The sequence below is a fragment of the Pteropus alecto genome, unplaced genomic scaffold (assembly GCF_000325575.1).
Source record: "Pteropus alecto unplaced genomic scaffold, ASM32557v1 scaffold123, whole genome shotgun sequence".
Lineage (NCBI taxonomy): Eukaryota > Metazoa > Chordata > Mammalia > Chiroptera > Pteropodidae > Pteropus > Pteropus alecto.
The window spans coordinates 2,654,232-2,659,563 of record NW_006433950.1 but is presented as its reverse complement, the minus strand read 5'-3'; the positions used below and the strand labels follow the sequence as shown (position 1 = coordinate 2,659,563).

The following is a 5,332-nucleotide window of genomic DNA, read 5'->3' as shown; positions in this document are numbered from 1 at the left end:
GGCGCGAGAAAGAGGCAGGAGAAAAATAGAGATGTCCCAGATGAAGTCACCAGGACCCAGAGCGTCTCAGTGATGGCTGGTCCAGGGTCCCCCGGCTACATAGATCGATGGGATCAGGACCGAGCCTGCTTCGTGACCCATCTCGCTGCCCCTCTCCAAGCCCGGCTTGGGCTCTTACTTCCCGAGTGACCCTCACACTTGCCACACTTCATCTCGTAAAGCTGAGTCACAGTGTCATCGATACGGTTCCATCAAAAGGTCAGATTTTGAATCAAGGGCTCATGCGACATTCCAGGACACCACGTTTCACAGCAAACTGGATGTGCAGGACATCGTTCTTAACCACTAGAGTGCCTTAGAGCTTCCTAGAGAGGAGAGAAGGGACATTCACTGAGCATCGGCTGCGGGCTGAGTTATGTCCCCAAAATGCATGCGTTGAGGTCTTAACTCCTAGCACTTCAAAACGTGACTGTATTTGGAGATGAGGTCTTTAAAGAGGTGAGAGAGTAAAACTGAGATTATCAGGGTGGGCTCGGAGCCAATATAACAATGTTCCTAGAAGAGGAGGAAGTTTGAACGCAGACGCACGCCGAGGGAAAGCCTGTGAAGACGCAGGGAAAGGCAGCTATGCGCAAGCCAGGGAGAGACGCCCGAGAAAGAACCAACACCTTGACTTCAGAATTCCAGCCTCCAGAATTGTGAGAGAATAAATTTCTGTTGTTTAAGCCTGTGGTCCTATCAACCCAGGCAAACTAATAATAGCATCTTCTACATCTTTTTTTTTTAAACGCCCACAGCATCTGATATTCCAAGGTGGTCTCCCATCCAAGTACGAACCAGGCCTGACCCTGCTGAGCTTCCAAGATCAGACGGGATCGGGCACATTCAGGGTGGCATGGCCGTAGACAATAATAGTCTCTTCTTAACAGGTGGGTGACAGCCCATTGATATTAATATTGTCTCATTTCGAATAAGTCCCCATTAGTCAGGGTGGACAAATGGCTCTAATCATCCTAAACGTTTAGTGGTTGACCGTAATAGAAGTCAATTTCCTGCTCCCACAGCAGCCCAACGGGAGCACAGTGGATGGGGCTCTGCGGCAGCGCTGGTGTGACAGGGGCCAGGCTTCTTCCATCGTTACTGACGGGTGGAGAAAGACATTGAGGGATCACACCTGGGCAGGTTGTACGGGGGAAGCCCGGAGCTGGGGGCATCCCTTCTGCCCACGTGCCCCTGCCGGAACCCATTCCCACAGCCACTCCTGCCCCAAGGAGGCAGGGAAGTGTGGATCGGCCGAGATCCCAGGAGGAAAAAGGGAACCATTTAGAAGCAGCAAGCCTCTGCTACAGGAAGACAGATCCAGAGAGGTTAAGTGACCTGTCGCAAGTTAGCTGTGGAGCGAGACCCACGACCTGTTCACTGGAGACCTGCTCATCACCACCGTCATCTTCCCGTCATCGGCACAGATGACAGGCGGTTATTGAGCACCTACTATGTGTCAGATGCTGGTTAAGACAGAGTGGGAGCTGCACATGGCCAAGCTCGCAGGGGCCTCTGGGGAGCTAGAACTGGAGGTGCCCCCTGAAGCAGGAGGGCTTGGGCTGATCCGTGCGGGAGGGGGAGCTGGGCGGCTGAGGAATAAGGCAGGGCATTCCAGAGCGGGGAGGTGAGCGCAGAAAGCCCAGGGCCAGCTCCAAAGAGGGTCTGTGGGGTGAGAGCGAGGCTGGCAAGGTGGGAGACCCCAGGTGGGCGAGGCCGTGAAGGTCGGGGCTGCGGCGTGCGGGGCAGAGGGGAGGTTTGGGGCGGGAAGGCAGTAGATAGTGTTGCTGCCCTCCTCACAGCCTCCGAGTCGTCCCCGCCGCCGGCATCCGAATTGTCGTGGCGGTTGTCATTAATGTAGAGTCTCACACACCCACTCTGCCACAGGCTAGCCTGCTGGGCCTCACTCAGAGGGGGGTCGGTGCTTGGGAGGTGGGGACACTCCAAGCGCAAGTCTCCATGGCTCCCCAGCTGCCCTCAGGGGTACGTGGCTGAGATCGTCCCTCCCCCGCTTACTACCCGGCTCCTTTGCCGGTGTTTCCTGGGCTTGTCTTCCACGGAAATTACTAGAAACCGGACTTATGCAGTATCGCGTGACGCTGCCATAATCACCACAGAAACTGCCAGCAGGTGTCCAGCCGGTGACAACCCACCGAACTCATCCCTCGTCACAGAAGCCCAATGTGGCTGCGGATGTGAGGGCGGGGGCGGTGAGTCCAGTCTCTATCAGAGGGGACCGGTACTTTCTCAGCCCCCGCCGGCTCACATCCTCAGAGCTACCCCGTCGCTCTCCCAGAGAATGTCACCGTGACTGAGCCAGGTGCCTACCAGGTCTCTCCAGCCTGGCATCCCACTCGACCTAAGTTACATCCATCCAGTAGCGTCTAGAGGCCCCAAGGTCCAAAAGTCAAATGTGTCCACAGCCTTCTTCTCTCCGCCCACCCTGAACTCCCACGGAGCGTTTTGAGGCTCTACCACGAGATTCCCCAACGCTCAACTACACGCCAGCACACAAGCCACCAGCCAAAGGTCCCACGCAGGACACACCGCCCAGGCCAACCCCGCAAGGCCCCCTGGGCTTTTGTCACCCTGACCCTCAGCCTCCTTGTGCTGGCCATACCTGAGACAGTAGCTTGTTGCCTCTTCCCGCACGGGGCCAGCCCTCCTCTGGGCTTTGGGGTGGGTGGTGACAGAGGAGGAAGACAGAGGCTCCCTCTTGGGACAATTAGATATGGGCTGGGGTTGGGGGGTCGTAAGCAAGTATAGCTTCAGGGGATGCCCCCTCTCCTCTGTATAAGTAGTGTGACAGTCAAAAACCACATCAGAACTGTCAAAAGCACTCGGATTCAGCTAGTTAACTGTGAAACCCAAGTCACAGTTCTGTTTTATGGTGTGAAGATTGCAAGTGATTTATCATGAGGAGAAATCACATTCTTTTAATTTAAAAAAAGCTATGAGCCCGAGAGAGATTGGCTAGATTCGCTAGTGTCCCAGGACTGGGCACTCTGGCCTGGAAACCATGGGTGAGGGACTCGTGTGGGCGAAGGTCAGCCCCCGCCCCATAATTCGTTTGGTTCTGCCGCATCCTCTCTCTTGAGCGGGCTCCCCAGAAGCAGACGCTGAGGCAAGGATTCAAAACAGAGAGTTCTTTTGGGAGATGATGCGAGGAAGCACCCGCGGGGGGCTGGGGGTGGGAGGCGGAGGAGGGAGGACGCCCACCCATGAGCAGGCGATGCTGTGGGTGGCAGGGCTCGCTCTGCCGCGGACAGCAGAGAGCACGCCTCAGGGACCCTGTCGGTCACCGGCCGAAGTCTGATCCGGGGAGGGGGGCCCCCCTGGACTTTCACTACACAAGGCCCCGCAGCTAGAGGAAGCATCTGGAAAGAGCCCCAGATGTTGCAGTCAGAAGCCACAAGGTCTGCTGGACGGGAGCAGGGTAGAGGGTTTAGAGCACACTGTCCCACCTACTATGGGTGGGGGAAGGACAGGGCTTCCGTGCTCCCTACGGGCTCACCCAGCTCTGTGACCGCTGCCAGCATCCCCTAAAATAAAGGCCCAGGAGAACGTTGTGCGGGCGGCAGCTTCGCCACACTCCTGAGGTCCTCGCAAGGTGGAGGGAGGGGCCCCTTCGCCTTCCCATCCACTCAGAACCAGGACTGAGGCCCAGCCTCGCCCACCTTGGGGTGCTGAAGTAGGCCCTTCTCCAAGCCATCGTCTGGCCGCTTGAAAAGAAGGAAGCTCACGGCCCCCTCTCAGCAACGTGGGCTCCTCAACAGCATGAGCGGGGCCCACCCCCAGTCAGCGCGGGGGAGGGGGCGGGCGGAAGGGACACCCTGCCTGTCCTACCGAAGGCCCTGGAGGACGTCCCGTGGCACGTCTCGTTTCTCTCTGCTTTGATGACTGAGACTGCATCAGAGGAGACGGGACCTCTGGCTTCCTGTGACGTCCCACGGCCAGCTTCCAGAACAGGGCAGGACGGGGAGAGGACACCTGCTCTTATGATCGTGAGTCAGAAGGAGCGGGGCGCTCTATGTCAGGGAGGCTACGGAGAACAGACTTTCGGAATCGGAAGGCCAGCACATGCCTTTCAGACCTGGCTCCTGAGAATCCTGATGTTCCTGACAGGAGGGAGCTGGCAGTGGAGGCCACGTCATGAGGGGAGGGCCGGGGAGAGAGACTTACATTCCCCAGCCACGCAGGCTGACGCCCAGCCAGGTGCACTGTCCAGGTGCCCACGGGGATATCGCACCACGCCCTACTCCACAAGTCGCCCCTCCTGGGACTTGCATGTTCCAACCCTTTGCCCACACTCTACGGGGTCATCTCCCTTTCCTGTGGGTGGTGTGGGTAGAAAGGTCTTTCCGTTACATGCATACGAAATCTTCTCCCAGTTTGGTCTGTGGTGCCCTTTGTCACAGGGGAGGCCACTCGCCCTGGCCCAGCTAACACCTCTGGTCCCTCAGCTCTCCCGTGGGGCTGCGTGAACTCGCGGGTTCCTTGCTGGGGGTCCCATCACTGCTCTGGGGGCCCGCAGCCAGGCTCCAGGTTCCTCCACGTGCTGCTGGAAATGGCAGCTGGAGCTGTCAGAGAACCATCCGTCAAAGCGAGTCCTTGCCGACAAACACGCCAGGAGCGTTTTCCAAATCCAAGACATGTGAGCTTCCACGATGCTCAGACAGATGTCCTTCTGTGGGATTCACCCAAACCTGTGACTCAACAAGGCCTCTGTCGACAGGAGGCCAGGAAGGCCTCTTCTAGGAAAATCAATCCATTGCTGGTGTCTGCCAAGCACCCAGGGGCCAGGGGAACCACGACCTCACCCTGAGAAGCCTCAGTCTGACTGGGAGAGAGGAGATAACACAGGAGTTAAGGCCTTGGCCTCCGAATCGTTCTCACCATGTCGCCTTGGAATAATTCCTTCACCTCTAAGAGCCGCGGCCTTCTCATCTGTAAAATGGGATAACAATAGCTTTCGCCCCGCAGCGTCGTTCTAGGGGTGAAAAGACATAATACCTGTGGCGCGATGCGTAGCACACGGAAGTGTCTGTCGTGCAAACTTTTTCCTACTTCTGTTGAGATCTCAGGGACCCGCAAGAGGCCACCGGAAGTAATAAAAGTGAATTCTGCAGAGTTAGGCTTAGGGAAGGGCGGGGAGGGAGGGGACGCAGTGTGGTAGAAGTAGGCGCCTCCGGCAGGCCGAGAGGGTGTCCGTATTTATCCACTCCTGACCTAGAGGAGAAGCTGAACCCCGTGAGCCACGCTCAGCCTGCCTCTCTGCCGTTCCTGCAGGCGG

General features: G+C 57.5%; 1 protein-coding gene and 1 pseudogene across 1 annotated transcript in view; both read right to left on the bottom strand.

The window, feature by feature from the left end:
* Positions 1-5,332, bottom strand: part of NKD1 (naked cuticle homolog 1) — a gene marked incomplete at its 3' end in the record, with an annotated part of 177,766 nt that overhangs the window by 119,936 nt on the left and 52,498 nt on the right. The gene's annotated exons all lie outside the window — the stretch shown is intronic.
* LOC112477407 lies at positions 789-907 on the bottom strand (annotated as a pseudogene).